Source organism: Macaca fascicularis, chromosome 9 (assembly GCF_037993035.2).
Source record: "Macaca fascicularis isolate 582-1 chromosome 9, T2T-MFA8v1.1".
NCBI classification, from domain to species: Eukaryota; Metazoa; Chordata; class Mammalia; order Primates; family Cercopithecidae; genus Macaca; species Macaca fascicularis.
Window position 1 is genome coordinate 112,822,997 of NC_088383.1, and position 16,243 is coordinate 112,839,239.

The window sequence follows — 16,243 nt, forward strand, 5'->3', positions numbered from 1 at the left end:
ACTTGGGAGACTGGGGAGGGAGGATCACTTGAACCCAGGAGGTTGAGGCTGCAGTGAGCCATGATCATGCCACTGCACTCCAGCCTGGGTGACAGAGCTAGACCCTGTCTCGGGAAAAAAAAAAAAAAAAAAAAAAAAAAGGGTATTGTGTTCATGCGTGTGTGTGTGTGTGTGTGTATTCTAACTGTACTTAATTTGCTAGGGCCACTGTAACAAAGTACCACAAACTAGGTGTCTTAAAGAGTTTGATTGTCTCACAGTCCTGGAGGCTAGAAGTCCAGTATGAAGGTATGGGCAGGTCGGTTCCCTCTGAGGGCTGTGAGGGAGGGTCTGTCCCAGGCCTGTCCCCTGGCTTCAGGGATGTAAGTCATCTATGGCTTTCCTTGGTTTGTAAAAGCATCACCTTGATGTCTGCCTTCATCTCCACATGCTGTTCTCCCTGTGCGGGTGTCTGTCTAAATTTCCCCCTTTAACAGGGACACCAGTCGTGTTAGATTACGGAGCCACCCTACTCCCACATGATCTCAACTAATTACATCTTGATGACCCTGTTACCGAATAAGGTCACATACCAGAGGCTAGGACTTCAATATGTGAATTTTGGGAGGAACACATAAAAACTTCAACCCATACCATTAACACACATTAAAACGAAGCATAACCATTACAAGATAAATACCTGCCCGTATACTATGAAGAGTCTCTTCCTGAATCACAGTGGTGCTTACACAACATTTTAGAAAATGTGAAGAAGAAAAATAAATGGTGCATAGCTAGGCAGCTCTGCATTCAAATCAGTTTTCTCATCTGCGAACTGGGGACAGGGACAGAACCTGATTGGTCAGGTGGGTGAGAGGATTAAATGAGATAATGTAGGTAAAGTGATTAGCACAGAGCCTGGCACTAAGTGCTCCATATACACCAGCTATTCTTATCATCCCTGTCACCATTACTCTTGTTACGACACCAGGCTGTGTCCCTCATGCCAGGGAAAGTGCTTAGGAAACTACAACCCTGAGGTCAGGGAGGCAGCAGGGAGACTGAGAGGGGCGGACGGGTCTGGGAAGTGTCTTGGCCTGGGCCAGCTTGGCTCTGGGCACCTACGGGCCCCAGGGGAGTTGCGCAGCTGGCATGCGTGGGCCAGGGTTGGGGAGGAGGCGTCTGGCTTTCCCAGCAGCTCATTCCGTGCGTGGGGGCTGATGTGACATTTAACATGCTGGGCCTGGGAGGACAGCCCAACACCTGCAGTGAGATGTACACAGGGTGAATTAAGCAAAGACGTGCCGGAGGATGCAATCCCAGGGGAAATCCTCAAGCCACAGAAAGCCTCTCTGATGCCCAAAAGGTGCCCAAGGAGGCTGGCTACCCATGCCTGTCCCCAAACCTACCCCAGTGGGCTCATTCCACACATCCCCACCTGCTGACCCATGGCCTTTGTGCAGGAGAGAAAGAGCACTAGGTTGGAGTCAACAGAGGAAGATTCTAGTTCTAGCCTGCAAGAAGTTGCTGGGCAACCAGGGCAAGTGACTTGACCTCTCTGGGCAACCACAGCCTCATCTGTGAAATGCTGGACCTGCCTGTCTCCACAGGTGTTGTGAGGATCCAAGGAGAAGATGCAAGCAAGTGCTGCCAAATGCCAGAAGTCATTATTCCCATTTAACTTCTCTGAGCCTCAGTCTACTCATCTGTAAAATGGGGCCATGCCTGTTTTTCCCCTCCATGGTGGCTGAGGTTAAAAAGGGAAAATGAATATGTAGGGTGCTTTAACACAGGCCAGGCAGAGGAAACCCCCAGAAGGAGGCACCTCTCTTGGCACTGTTTTACCGTTATTAGTGGTCTAGTTAGTAGTGGAACGCTTGAGGGCTGAAGTCAGAACTCCAGCTTATTCTTTCCTAGCTACATGACCTTGGCCAAGTCACTTAATCTCTTTGTGACCCCATTTTCTCATCTGTAAAGTGGGAGTAGAAACAGCGCCCCATGGCACTGTGCAGATGAAATGAGAATACAGGTGAGCAGGTGTACTTGCCTTACTGTGAGTGCTAGATGGATGGGGTCACCAGTTTTAAGGTAAAGAGACTCCAGTGGTGTTTCCCTGATCTCTGATGCCCTCCTCCAGCCCTTTCTGCTTTCAGGGAGCCGCTCAGGGCCATCTGTCAGGCCCATCTAACCCTAACTGCCAACGGCTGTAAGGCCTTCTGGGTTTTTAACCTATAATTTCACACCGTTTCTCATCCTAAGGCTGTTGAGCTTCGTCCCAACGCAGATCGCTCAGGTGACTTCAGCTCCCCTTGGCCAAGAGCGAAGAGCATAAGGCCAGGGTGGCAGAGCACCTAGGGAGCTAGTAACGAAAGCAGTCAGATCAGATATTCTGCATGTGGCCAGCTCTGAGCCTGGCTCCTGGAGGAAGGAATAGAGTCTCCCCAGGAGTCACAGAATCTGAGGCATGGCTTCTTACTATGTTTTTGTTTTTGAGACAGAGTTGTTCTGTCGCCCAGGCTGGAGTGTAGTGACACAATCCCAGCTCACTGCAACCTCCACCTCCTGGGTTCAAGTGATTCTTCTGCCTCAGCCTCCCGAGTAGCTGGGATTACAGGCACCTGCCACCATGCCCAGCTAATTGCGGTATTTTAGTAGAGATGGGGTTTCGTTACGTTGGCCAGGCTGGTCTCGAACCGCTGACTTCAAGCGATCCACCCACCTCAGCTCACAAAGTGCTAGGATTACAGGCATGAGGCGCCGTGAGGGGCTGGCTTCTTACTATGGATGGGAGCTACACCCCAGCATCCTCCTGATACCCCAGTGTGCCACCCTGGCTGCTTGTGAACTTCCCACCCTTTCATCCCTAGGAAGTGTGGGAGCTGTGGGAGCCTGGTGCTGGGGCAGGGAGGATGTACATGGGGCAGTGTGAGGGGCAGGGCTGCGAGGGTCATCTGAAACAGAGGAAGAACTCAGACTTTCTCCTCCAGGCAACAGGCAGCCCCTGAGGCTGCTGGGCAGAGGAGGAACACTGCTCCACTAGAAGTGGAATTCTAGGAAGACACATCTGGCCAGTACAGAGGATGGAGAGTGGTGAAAGAAACATCTGTGTGTGGGACAGCCAGCCAGAGGAATCCTGGCACCAGCCCAGGGCGCCGGTGGTGACACTCCGCAGAGAAGGAGGTCTGCCCAGATTCGAGGTGTTTTTTGGCAGGCTCCTCGCTGTGGTCACCCTGTTTCCTCCTGGGGATCTCTAGCCATCCCCTAGCCTTGCCAGAGACCACTCACAGGTTTTTGAAATTCCCTCTAAAGCTGCCTGACACTTTTCTCTCTCACACAAACTCCAAGGACCATCCAAAATACGAGGAGGTCCTGAAGAAGAGGGGAGGAGAAGGAAGGCAACCGGCTTTAACCTTTTCCCGGCTGAACCACACCCCTAGCCTCAGTTGTTCTTGAGTCATCCTCCAAATGGCCTAGAACTGTGGTACCCCAAGTGCCTTGGCCACTATGGGATCAAATTCAGAACGAAATCTGGGACAAAGAGAGCAGTTTTTGGCAAAGATGAAGCCAAAACAGACCCTCAGCGGTCCTGGGCCCAGGCCGCTGCTCAAGGCAAGGAGATTCCAGAACAAGCTCCCAGTGTGCAACCCTGATGGGCTTCCTGGAAAGGGAAGCCAAGTGGAACACTTCTAAATGACAGTCTAACATCCTAGCCTTTCTCCTTCCCTTCCCCAAGCATCTCCATTCCTCATTGTTTTCTCTATTCCAAATGGGTCAAGATGCCCATAGGTCTCAGAACCTTCTTCCCCCAAAGTCTTGTCAAAAGGAAAAGCAAAAGAGTAGGCTACTGCAGAAGGCTGGGGTCAAGCAGGCAGAGTTCAGCTCCTCCCTGCAGCCTTGCCTGGTTAATAGGGAGCCCTGGGGCTGTGAACCAGCACCAGCCTCTTTGGCCTTCCCAGGAAATAACAGTGGCTGGGCCATCCTAGAACTCAGGAGAGGGCAATGAAAGCATCCTTGAAGACACTGGAAGCCACCACTGAGGCCCTGTGTTGCTGAGTGGAACCCTCAAAGGTCAGGCAGGCCCAGCAAACTCCAGCCAGAAGCACTGCCTGCACTAGGTGACTTGGAGAGTCACCTCCCCACTGCCACCCCTTCCTCCTCTGTTAGAAACTTCCTGGCATGAGAGACCAAGATACATGTGAAACCTCTTCAAAGGTCCAGGCAAGAAGAGTGCTAAGTTCGAACCAGTCTCTAACGTTGCTACAACTTGCTCCCCGATCTACAGATTTCATCTCTGGCTTCACACCCTTTGTTGGCTCTCTGCTGCCTGTGGGACACGAGCCTATTCATGACCTCTGCTCGACTGACCTCTCTAGTCACATGCCCTGCCATCCTCGCTTGTCCGTCCCTGCACACTGCCTGGCCTGCCTGAGGTCTCCCCTAGTAACCTGCTGTTCCACCGCTCCTTCCTCCCCATCACTCCAGCAGATCGGTCACACTTCTAGAACTATGCTTACCATACTAGATTTAATGATTTGCTTATGAAACTGTTTCCTTCCAAAAGCCTGTCAGCTTCTTGAAAGTCATGTCTGTGCCTTGATATTCCCATTGTCCATCATGGTATCCAACACACACCTGGACCTATGACTAGAATACATTTCCCAGCCTCCCTTGCTGGGAGGTACAATCATGGAACTAAATCCTGACCAGTGGCTCGGGAGCAGGGTAATGTACCCCTCCCTTTGGCATAACCCACAGAATCTGCCTGCAATCCTTCATATTCTCTCTTCCTTTGCCTGCTGGCTAGATGTAAAAATCCATGCAGGATGGGGTCACCAGCTGGGGGAGTCTGAGTTCCTGAATGACTGTCTGGAGCAGAGCCCTCTAGTGACTTGTTTTGGTCTGGGACCTGTGCAGAAAATAAGTCTTTATTATGTTGAGCCACTGAGTTTGTTATACAGCAGTTAGCCTGCCCTGACTCATACAGAGGAGCTCAATCAAGGTCTATTGAAACAAACTAAAAGAGGGAAGGCAATAGAAAATGTAGATTCCTCCAGCGGGTTCTAATCTTAGATCCAATCAAGTCAGGCATCACATTCCCTACATGACTCAACTATTGCTGGAACTAAACCGTCACCCCTCTCCCACAGCCCTATCTATCAAACCCGCATGCACAGTGGTTAGAATGCCATGCTTTCCCCAGGAAGGACTGAGAAGGGTGGAGGACTTGCCAGATGGCCTCTGAAAGTCACTCCAGGTCAGTGAGCCACACCTCAAGATCCTGGTTTCACAAGCTTGTAGAAAGCACACAGAGACACAAAGCTGAATTGCAGGAAGGGGCCTCCTCCTTGCCACAGGGGCATCAACAGGCCCGACACATGACCCTCAAGCTCAGAGGAACCAATGATGGGAACCACCACCTCTCCAAGGCAGCACACGCCATTGCTGGGCAGCCTCTGGGAAGTGCTGCAACAGGGCTCCTCACAAAGCCCAAATTCACCAGATCAGATCCCCACCTCGTCACGAAGGGCTATGACCTAACAAGGGAAAGATCCCACTGGAATTGAAAGAAGAATAAGAGAGGAATGGAGAAGAGGGACTTCAAACATAGCCTCCCAATGTTCCACGCCAGTGCTACTCAATGCAGACTGTGGCACTGACATCACCTCAGAGCTTGATGGAAAAGCAAAATCTCAAACCCCAGGCAGACCTGCTGAATCAGAATCTGTCTTTTAGCAAGATTGCTCAGTAGTTCATGCGCACATGAAAATTTGAGAAGCCCTCATTGTTCTCTGCCATGAAGATTCCATCTAATCCTTGACAAGTGGATCCCAATAGTAAATGTAGCCCATAGGCAAAGATGGGCGCACAAGAGGAGGAACGGGAGCTAAATAAAACGTGCCTTTAAAGCGGAGGAGGAGGACAGCAGGCCTCTTTCTCCCATTCCTTCATGCCCAGCAGCAGCTCACTATGCATTCATTTATTCATTCCACAATGATTTCCCGAGCACACATATATGGCAGGCACTGTTCTAGGCATCGGGAAAACAGAAGCTATCAGCAGGCAGCATCCTGCTCTCTGAAAGCTCACATTCTGGGGAGAAGGGGAGGGAGGTGGGGAATGACACAGTAAACGACAGTTAAGAAGACAATGGGCTGGGCATGGTGGCCCATCCCTGTGATCCCAGACTTTGGAGGCTGAGGTGGGAGGATAGCTTGAGCCCAGGAGTTCAGCCTGGGCAACATAGGGAGAGTCCATCTCTAAAAAAAAAATAAAAAATAAAAAAATAGTAATAGGTTGCAGTAAGTGTTTTGAAGACAGTAGAATGTGACAAAGTGACCACGAGTACATGAATGCATGACTGGGGGAGCTCTCGGATTCTGTGAGAGGTGCCATGTGAGCTGAGTCTGACTGCGCAGGAGTCAGCTCCTTGGGGACCTAAGGGAAGGGACTAGAGGCAGAGGGAACAGCAAGGACAAAGGCCTGGTGGCAGCACTGCGCTTGGTGCCCAAGGAGCAGGTGAAGCAAGTGAGCTGGGGTGCTGAGAACAAGCAACAGGAGGGTGGCAGAGACGGGTCTGGAAGGGCAGGCAGGGCCATCACCCAGGGCCTGGGGGCCGGGCAAGGAGTTTGGAGTTCATTCCAGAAAGAAAGGGAGTCTTCAGAAAGGTTCAAGGCCATGGTCTGCTAGGATAGGGTTTATGTTTTAGGAGGGCTCTGATTCATGGGAAGACTGGATTACGGAGGAGGTGACAGTGAGAATGTGGAGACCCCTGATGAGGCTGTCTCAGCTGCCCAGGTAAGAGGTTGATGCGGGGCTGGACCAGGGTTGGGGCAGTCAATGGAGAGGAAGATGGCAGATCCGGGCTGTCTCTGGAGGGAAGTCTGAGAAGATGAGCTGAGTACGAGCTGACTTGCTGTTGGGCTGGACATGGGACATGACTGGCCAGGTATGGGGTGGTCCCAACTGGGTTTGAATCCCTTTTGGCACCATAGATGCACATAGCAGCTGACCCAGGCACAAGTGTGCCCCGCACAGGTCTGAAGGTGTCAAAGCTGGCATCTGCTGCGTGGATGGCTTCCTCCCTGGTCACTCAGGTCAGGCATTTATTTTGCCCATAGACGTCTCCTATAACTTCTTTTTGGAATCTCCTTAAGCCAAGGACTTCCCAGTGTTTCTTCACAGTGGGGAAAGGGGAGAACAAGGTGGAGCCCAGAAGGAAAAAGAGAGGAATCCCTACAGCTAAAAATAAACCTCCGGCAGTGTTGCCAGGGAAGCCTTGTAAAGCAGCCCCGCAGCGAGGCGAGCCACCGGGGCAGCCTGTGCTTCCCAGGCTCTGCTGCCAGACCTTCTGATGAGGCTCTCCTTGGGGGAAAAACTGCCTCCTGCCAGGGACCTGGGAAATGCAACAGGAAAAGTCCCCCCGCAAAGCTTGGTGTCTTCCAAGCCCACCCTGGTGCCCAGCTGCAGGCTGCTTCTCCAGGTGGCAGCCCAGCTGCTGACCCAGGTGATGGGCTCCTTTCAAACAGGGGGAGCTGCCCACCTGGAATGAGGTGCAGGAGGAGGAAGTGCAAGGAGAGAAGGTGCTGGCTACTCGGGGGTTGCTGGGGCACCTGTGTGCAGGCCTGCCCTTTTCCAGGCCCCACCCTCCCTGGACTCCAGACCCCAAGAGGTCACAGAAGCAGGGGTCGCCCTAGCCTCTGTGCATGCCCAAGGTGGTCCTGTCCCACACCTTACCCACGTGGATGCCTGTGCCTGGAGCGCCTTCCCAGCCTACCTGAACCCCAGCCCTTCTCCTAGACCCACCTCTAGTTCCACTCCTACACACAGACCCGAGGCAGGAGGAAGGGAATGTAGTATTGACCAGACACCTCTTCTATCTGCACCATTTTATTTATTTAAAAAAGACGTATCTGAAGCAAATGTGGCAAAATATTCACATGTGTTAAATCTGGGCAGTGTGTCCTCTCACGCCTGTGATATTATTTTCTATAGGATTGAAAACACTCATAATTACAAATAAACACTGGAGAGAAGCTGCAGCACAGAGAAGCACTGGCAGCGGCTGGCTGGAGGGCAGGGCAGTCCCAGTAAAAACTCGGGGGGTGCAGTGAGGAGGCAGGAGGATGGGTCTGCTGGGGTGGAGGAGGAGGAAGAGGAAGAGAAAGGGGAGGAGGTGGAGGAGGAGGAGGAGAAGTAAGAATGAGGAAGGAAGGGGAGAAGGGGGAAAACGAGAAGAAGGGAGTGGGGAGGATGTGGGGAGGGGTCCAGATGGCCGCTGGGTTTGGAACACACTGAGGTGGAGGTACACGTGTGGCTTACGCGCAGAGACACCTGGGAGCGCAGAGACACTGGGAGCCGCAGCCCACTAGGTGTGTCTGCTTAGATGGGTAACCAGTCTGCAGGTCAGCTCGGGTTGCATCTGTCTCCAGCCCCTCAGCCCCACTCTGGACACCATGACTTACCCTTAGCAGATGCTCAACAAATGTGTTGAGGTGCTCACTCCCAACCCTTCCTTCCAGTTGATGGCAAAGGCTTGGACCAGAGAAAATGGTTGTTCGCTGAGAGAAGATATTCAAGGGCAAGCAAAGCCCTGCCCCAAGCCTGTTCCTGACACCTACCTGACCTGGATCACTGACAGCTTGGGGGCCAGCCTGACCCTACAAGAGCCACTCCCTTTCCTGGGCACCTGCCCACTGCTCAGCTATTTCTAGCAGGAACAGCAATGGGGCAGGTGTGGCCTTAGAGGAACAGTTAGCACAGGAGTGGGCAGGGATTAGGCTATGGAACAGACAGATGAGACCCAGGGGACCCTCTGTCCAGAGAAGGGGAAGAGCTGGCCCAAGACTCCTGCCCTCCGTGCCCCTAACCCCACCCACAGAGACTCCAAACTCCATTCTCCGGGGGTAGCCTGAGTGAGGGCTGAGGCCACTGCCAGCCCCTTGTACTCATAGGGCCCCCCTGGCACAACATGGCCCAGGGAAGGGAGGAAGCAGTCACCGCTCTGCTGGGAGGGGACAGAACAACGGCCGGCCATCATGGCTGCCCACAGGAGGCAGGGCAGCCTCCCCATCAGGTGCCAAGACTGCCGCCTGATTCCAAAAGGCACGAGCCACTCTCGGGACAGCTGCCTCCCCTTCCCCACAGTCTCTTGAGAGGGCAAGCAGCTTCCCTCCCCTGCGAGGGCTTCTGCCTTCACTAATCCCAGCTGGAGACTCCCATGCAGACCAGAGCAGGCTTCCACCTGCTCTTCTCCCAGACTCTGGCTTGGGATGCAGCCGCATCCTGGGATGAGACATGCAGACAAGACTGGCAAAGACAGAATCAGGGAGAGAGAAAAAGCCTCTGGGGAGGCTGACATGACAGCGTAGATGGAGGTGCAGGGAAAGGTCACAGGAACAAACAGAGTCACAGTCAGAGATGGGCTCAGAGACCTCAGACGGACACACAGAGAGAAGCAGAGAAACTGAGGAAAGAGAGACAGACAGAGAACACCCCAGGGAGAATCCAAGACTCCTGAGCAGAGAAAGGAAACGAACATACAGAAACTGACCATTTCTTTCTATGCCCAGCCCCCACCTGCCCCTCCTGCTCTGTAGGTGAAGAAGGCTGGAGCCTTCTTGGCAAGGAAGGGAAAGGACTCCTCTCCTCTTCGAGGTGTGGGGCCTCCCAGGCTGGCTCTGCAGCACATCAAAGTGGCAGCAGAGAGGAACGGCTTAGCGCATGGATTCCAGCACCGGACTGCCCAGTCTGAATCCTGGCTCCTCCACCTACCTATGGTGAGACCTTGACATCCTATGTGACCTGAGTACCCTCACCCTCCTTTTTTAAAAAAGGGGGAATGTTGGGGGGTGGTGGCTTGCACCTGTAATCCCAGTTACTAAGGAGGCTAAGGGAGGAGGATCACTTAAGGCCAGGAGTTTGAGACCAGTCCAGGCAACATAGCGAAAACCCCCATCTCCACAAAAAATTTAAAAATTAGCCCAGCATGGTGCTCGGGAAACCCAGAACAAAACGAGCCTGTCTCCCTGGGGAGCAAGGCAGGCTGGCCTGCACACTTGCAGTCCCAGCTACTCAGGAAGCTAAGCTGGGAGGATTGCTTGAGCCCAGGAGTGAGGCTGCAATGAGCTATGATTGATTGTACCACTGCACTCCAGCCTTGTGACAGACTGAGACCTCTTTTTATATATCTATATTTTTATATATAAAATTATATATATATAAAAATAAATTTTTAAAAATGGGGGAGAGTGGTGGTGCCTACATCCCAGGGTGGGCTGTAAGCAGTTCAGGGGTGATCATGGAAAGGATGTGGGACAGGGCCTGACACAAAGCAAGCACCAACACGGTTCCTGCGGAGAGTCTCCCCAGTCTGAGGGGCCACCACTGCTCCCCAACCTCCCCTGCCTGAAGAGGAGCAAGTCAGGTTTGTCCCTAGGCTCTTTCCTTCCTTCTTGCCCTTCCTGAGCTGAGGAGAAAGTGCAGAGGTGAGAGAAGCCCTTGGCCGCTGGGACTGAGGTCGCCTGCAGGCACCACCAGCAGCTGTGACAGGGAGCTCCTCAGGCCCCAGTGTCTCCTTATCCCAACACTCCACAGTTCTCAGTCTGGCTTTGCATCGGATTCACTTATCAAGTCAGTCTGAACTCCAGACACAGGGACCCAGCCCTAGACAGTCAGATTCAGGAGGCTGGTGGGGAGCAGGAATCTGGATGCATTTTTAATCTGGCTCGCAGGTGAACCCAGATCACAGGTGATTCTGACACCCAGCCAGGGCACAGGCCCATGGCTCCAGCCTGCACCCTGGTTCTTGACTACACAGCCAAGAAACCCAGGTGTTCCAAACTGTCCCAACTGCCAGATTCAGGCAGCAGCTAACTTTTCTCAATATGCACCAAAAATATATATAAAGTAATGGATAGAGTCCCCATTTTGGAGTCCTCCTACACATTTTACTCAAAACTTTGGCACTCTGCCAGATTGCCTGGCCCAGTCTCCTCTGTCTTGGTCCCCACCCTGTTGCACTGCTGGATGGATTGGGGGCAGGCACACACAGAGGGGTTTCCCTCCACCCTCCCACTGAGGATTCCTCCTCAAAGGTTCCACGATGAGCAGTGAAGCCCTGGAAAACCCAGAACAAAACAAGCCTGTCTCCCTGGGGAGCAAGGCAGGCTGGCCTCCACCAGGGCTGCCCTCGGGAGGGGCAGTCGGGACTGTCTCAGCAGGAAGAATGGCCGGCTTGTCATCCACCCAAAGACCCTCTGCCAGCATCTCAGCTCCAGCCCAAACACCAGCCTCATGCTTCCCGTTTGGCAAAAAAACAAAAAAACAAAAAACCTTTTTGAACAAGGTATATCTAAATGGACACATTCCTGGGCTCTTCCTGAGCCCCCCATCCAGCACTGAGCACAAGACTGCCAGGGTGGGTGAACTGGCCACTTTGTTTACTGAGCACCAGATCAACGCTCCGTCATTAGCAGATAGTGCCAAACCCTGGTGGCTTTGGGGTCTGTCTCCTCGCCAGCCCCAAGCATTGATTTACTGCAGCTTGGAGGTACCCAAGACCCTTTTGTGGCTGGGAAGAATGTTCCCCTAATCCAGGCTGGGCACGCATTGTGTTCACAGGGAGGATTGTGGAGCCCCTTCTCCTCTCCAGGGGTACCAGAGGCAACACCAACAATCTCATAATAATAATGCTTCACAGCTGCTCCAGGCATGACGGCAAGGCTTTCCTGAGGCTCATCTTCACATCCCACAAGAACTCCATGGGACGGGTTCTACAAGTACAGCCCTTTTGCAGATGGGAAGGTGGGGACTCCTGGAGGGCAACTCAGGTTCACACAGCTGGTAAAGGGGCAGGCCAAGGCGCAAACCCAAATAAGCCTGGCTGATAACACAGCCTGAACCTTCCATCTCTGGGAGATGCTGCCCTTACTTGGAAAGTTGGCAATTTGGCACCAGGACTCCCACAAGTCCTTTGGAGAGCCTGATGTCATCCATCTGTGGAGGTCTCTGGGAGATATAAAATCTTTTTTCCTTGGCTTCAGCTAAATTGAGGATATAAAGGAAAAAGCTCCAATTTCCCAACTACTTCCACAATGTTCTAATCTAAACTAGTGTCCCTGAGGCCGGGTGCAGTGGCTCATGCCTGTAATCCCAGCACTTTGGGAGGCCAAGGCAGGCGGATCACCTGAGGTCAGGAGCTCGAGACCAGCCTGGCCAACATGGAGAAACCCCATGTCTACTAAAAATACAAAAATTAGCTGGGCGTGGTGGCGGGTGCCTGTAATCTCAGCTACTTGGGAGGCTCAGGCAGGACAATTGATTGAACCCGGGAGGCAGGGGTAGCAGTGAGCCGAGATCATGCCATCGCATGCCTGGGCGACAGAGCAAGACTCTGTCTCAAAAAGTAAAATAAAATAAACTAGTGTCCCTGAGACACAGGGATGGCAGCCCCTAAAATCATCAGGAAACTGAGGTCCAGCCTGGGGCGGGGGCTGCCAATGAGGGAATCAATGCAGCTCACAACCCCTGGTCACTACGCTGGTAGCAGATTGCCTCCCAGAGGGATGAGTAACTCTATCTTCCCTCAGAAAAGCCCACAGCTCAGGCTCCCATAGCTTACCTGACTATCCCACATGCCTCATTCCATAAGAGTCAAAAACAAAACCAGCTGCTGCCATTGCCAGTGGGGGAGGATGTGGGGGGGTGGGAGAATCAGGATGCCAAGACCTTCAGGCCCTAGATCGAAGCTGCCCCCACAAGCCGAAGGGAATGCCCAGAGCATGCAGGCATGATGCAGGTGGTCTACATCCCGGGCTGCCCACTTAGTGCGGCAACACCCGTTCTGTGCATTCCACCCTCATGCTCTGCCAGCTGAGGGTTCTTTCACCCAGGATGACCCTGGATTTTCCCCGTGGGGTCCCCAGCACCATGCGTGGAGTCAGGCACGTAGGTAGTGCTCCTCCAGAGGTGCCAGGAGGCACTTGAAATTCCCGCCAGCAGGAAGAGAGTGGCCTGGTCACGCCTAAAGCTTCACAGCGTGTGTATACACACACGCACACACACACACATGCACATACACATGCACGCACACACAACACTCACCTGGCCACCACCAAAGATCCCCCTTCCCTTCATTCTCCAGTTTGGAGGGGGGCACTGTCCCCCAACACACTTCCCAGATAACTTTGCTGTTGGTTATCCAAAGAGGGGTAAGATGGGGGCCCGGTAGGGGCAAAGTAGAATTTTCTAAGTCGGACCTTTGGGCCTCGGACCAGAGGAGGAAGGAGGTGGCAGAGGCAGCAACTGCATTCCAATGCCTCCCTGACGTGACACCCAAACACACCCTGACATGTACACCAGGAAAACAAGGTGTGCAGCTCTGAGCAGTCATGCAGGTGGTGTGAGCTGACTCTGACACTGCCCCTGGCAGAGATGGGGTTTATTATTCAACAATGAGAGAGACAGGTGACGGTGCAGGAGAGGTAGGCTGAGCTCCAGGAAGCAGCTGAGGCTGGGAGGGAGCCATGAGCGACCTTTCTGGGATCTAGAGAGAAGTCTTCAGCTCTTTGCAAAGGCAGCTTCTGTCTAGGGAGAGTGAATAGTTCCCCATCCCTCCCTCCAGGGGCTCTCAGTGAGGCAACAGAAGCTTCCTGCCTCCTCAACCAAAAACACAAAGAGGACTTCTGAGTGGAAGGCTAGGAACCCAGATTGGAGTGAGCTAGAAGCGAGAGCATCGGAGTTCTAGTCCTGCTGTCACTTGCTGTGATCTTGGACAATCACTCCCCACTTGGGACCTCATTTCCTCATCTGTCAAATAAGGGAAATGGACAAGATGAGAGGGTGGCCAGTTAGTTTCATCTCAAGGTGCCATTGCCAACTGATAGGTAGTGACTTCCTAAAGATATTCGGTTTTGTTTTTTACAAAGACTCTGAGATCACATCTGGGCTCGTAATCAATTAACAATGTCTGCCATGGGTACAGGATGAGAGAATGCCACGATCAATTAGTGATGTCTGCTGTAGGCATGAGTGGGAGATGGCAACATGAGTGTCAGATACTTGTCATCCCACTAGATAATCTCTAAGGGCTTTCTGGTTGGAAAACTTACAGTTCCACCACTGATTTCCCAGCGGACATAGTTAACATCAGTTGACAAACATGGACCTCCCATATTGTGCTATTTGCACACAGCTGATTTCTCTCCCTGAAAGGGACATTCTCAGCCCTGCTGGACAGTCACTGGGGGAGCAGTGACATCCCCAAGACTCCTAGTGCTCACATTCACAAGACATCACCCAGAAGTTTAGAGTCAATGAACAGTGCCAAGGTTTGACACCCAGAGGACATCATTCCAGCTTCTTACAATTTTCCCCAGTTTACAAAAGAGCTTCCCATGCTCTATGAAAATCCCACATTGATCCCATGGAGAGGCTGGGGGTGCAGCAAAGGGCAGAGATGACTTTTGATTTTCTAGTGCACAAATGAGGGTCTGATCTGACAGGGCCTTGGGTCCATCAGGAACAGGATTTGGCCGAACACCCTGTGAATACTCTGTGAACACCCTGGGCCTGGATCAAATGCACACAACCATCCAAAATGAGGCTCACAGAGTGAGTCCTCGTCTGTATAGCAAAGGCGTGATTTCCCGCGCACACCTACAGCACGGTGCGTATCTGACAACTCCCAGCGGCTTCAGTGTCACACAAGCTCCCCAGCTCTCTTGATGTCCACAGGCTCTGGCTGGGTGGCAAGTTCTCCCGAGGGCAGGCCCTGATGCAGTGGTTCTCAGGGCCCCAGTTCAGCCCTCTGGGTCTTATTTTCCTTTATGCACAGATATGCAGAGACCTCTCCTAGATGCTTTATCCCCGCTGCCACTACCTTCCTTCCGTACCTCTCTCCATCTGTTTGGAACCAGGTCCCGAGTTGCTCTGGACCTGAGAGGCCCCCACAAGCATAAGGGTCTTCCTAAACCCACAAGGTTGGGAAACTGCATGAGAAGTTGCAAACTCCATCTGCTTAAACGGCAAAAAAGATCAACCCAAACTTTTCCTAACACCCTCCAGCCGGACCCCAGGTTACCCCAGGATTCAAACTCAATGGTAAGTGGCTTTCCCATCCTGAGCCTGCCCAGAGGTGCCAGTTCACCCTGGTCTTCCTCTCCCAATATTCCACAACCCCCTCACCTGCCAACACCATCTGCCAAAGGAGAACTCAGGAGAGGCAGGAGGAAGCTGGAGTTCATACTCAGGCCACAGGCACAAGTTGAAAGGGGCGCTGGAGCCCAGCCAGCTCCCAGGTGGAGCGGAGCCAGCCAGGGAATCCCCAAGAGCCGATGGAAGCTCCACAAGGCTCCCCTGGAACCCCTCTGTGTTCCTTCAGGAATCAAAGACGCCTCTTTCCAGGAGCCAGGGAAAGCTGTCAACTAATAATTACTTTTTAAAAAACAATGTTTTCCTAACAGCACTGTTGGAAGGTAAATAGGTTTGTAGTTAAACTTTGGAGGTGAAAAGCATTTATCCAGAGAGCCGTTAACACTGCCTTCTGCCTCTCTTGCCTGGAGGCAGACCGAGCTATTTGGTGAAAGTGATGTCTATATTAACGGGGCACAGGAAGAAACCTCTGTCTCTAGATGGAGTGGGGCTCTCTGGCTTTTTGAAGTTTTAAGCTTCTGAGGGCCTAATTGGTGACATTTCAGCTTCCCTGTCTACAGTCTCTGTGCCAGTCCTATCCTAAGGGCTTTCTTTATATGGACTGTGTCATTTTATTTTTCCTGTTACCCAGTGAGGCAGTTATTACTATACACCCCATTACACAGATGAGAAATCAAGCAGAGAGAAGTTAAATCACTCATCAAAGCTTAGACAGTAAGTGCTGGGGCTGGTCTTGAAACCCAAGTGCCCTGGCCCCGGGGCGCATGCTCTCAGCCCCGGTGCCCCAGCACCACACAACTCTGAGTACAGTTTCATCATGACACAAGAACCCCCGCCCAAGTGCTTCCTGCCTCAATATGTAGCTTGCAGATTTTGAGTAATATCGGAATACAAGATTCCAGTTAGACAAGATAATTTGGACAGGTCCCTGGGGTTGGTTGTAATGGGATCTAACCAGTTTACATTCCACAGGAATTATCTAGAATGATGGTCCAGGAAATATGAGGTAATGTGATTTTTATAATGAGTTTCATGTTCTCTTTGTTAGATATGTTCTTATGTTTATTTTTTTCACCTGTGCTTTCTGTCCTATTATACCATAATGAACAGGAAA

The 16,243-nt window shown here is 52.3% G+C and overlaps 1 protein-coding gene across 3 annotated transcripts in view; it reads right to left on the reverse strand.

Annotated features, from left to right (window-relative positions):
• Positions 1–16,243, reverse strand: part of SH3PXD2A (SH3 and PX domains 2A) — a 255,862-nt gene that overhangs the window by 178,063 nt on the left and 61,556 nt on the right. The window lies entirely within an intron of this gene.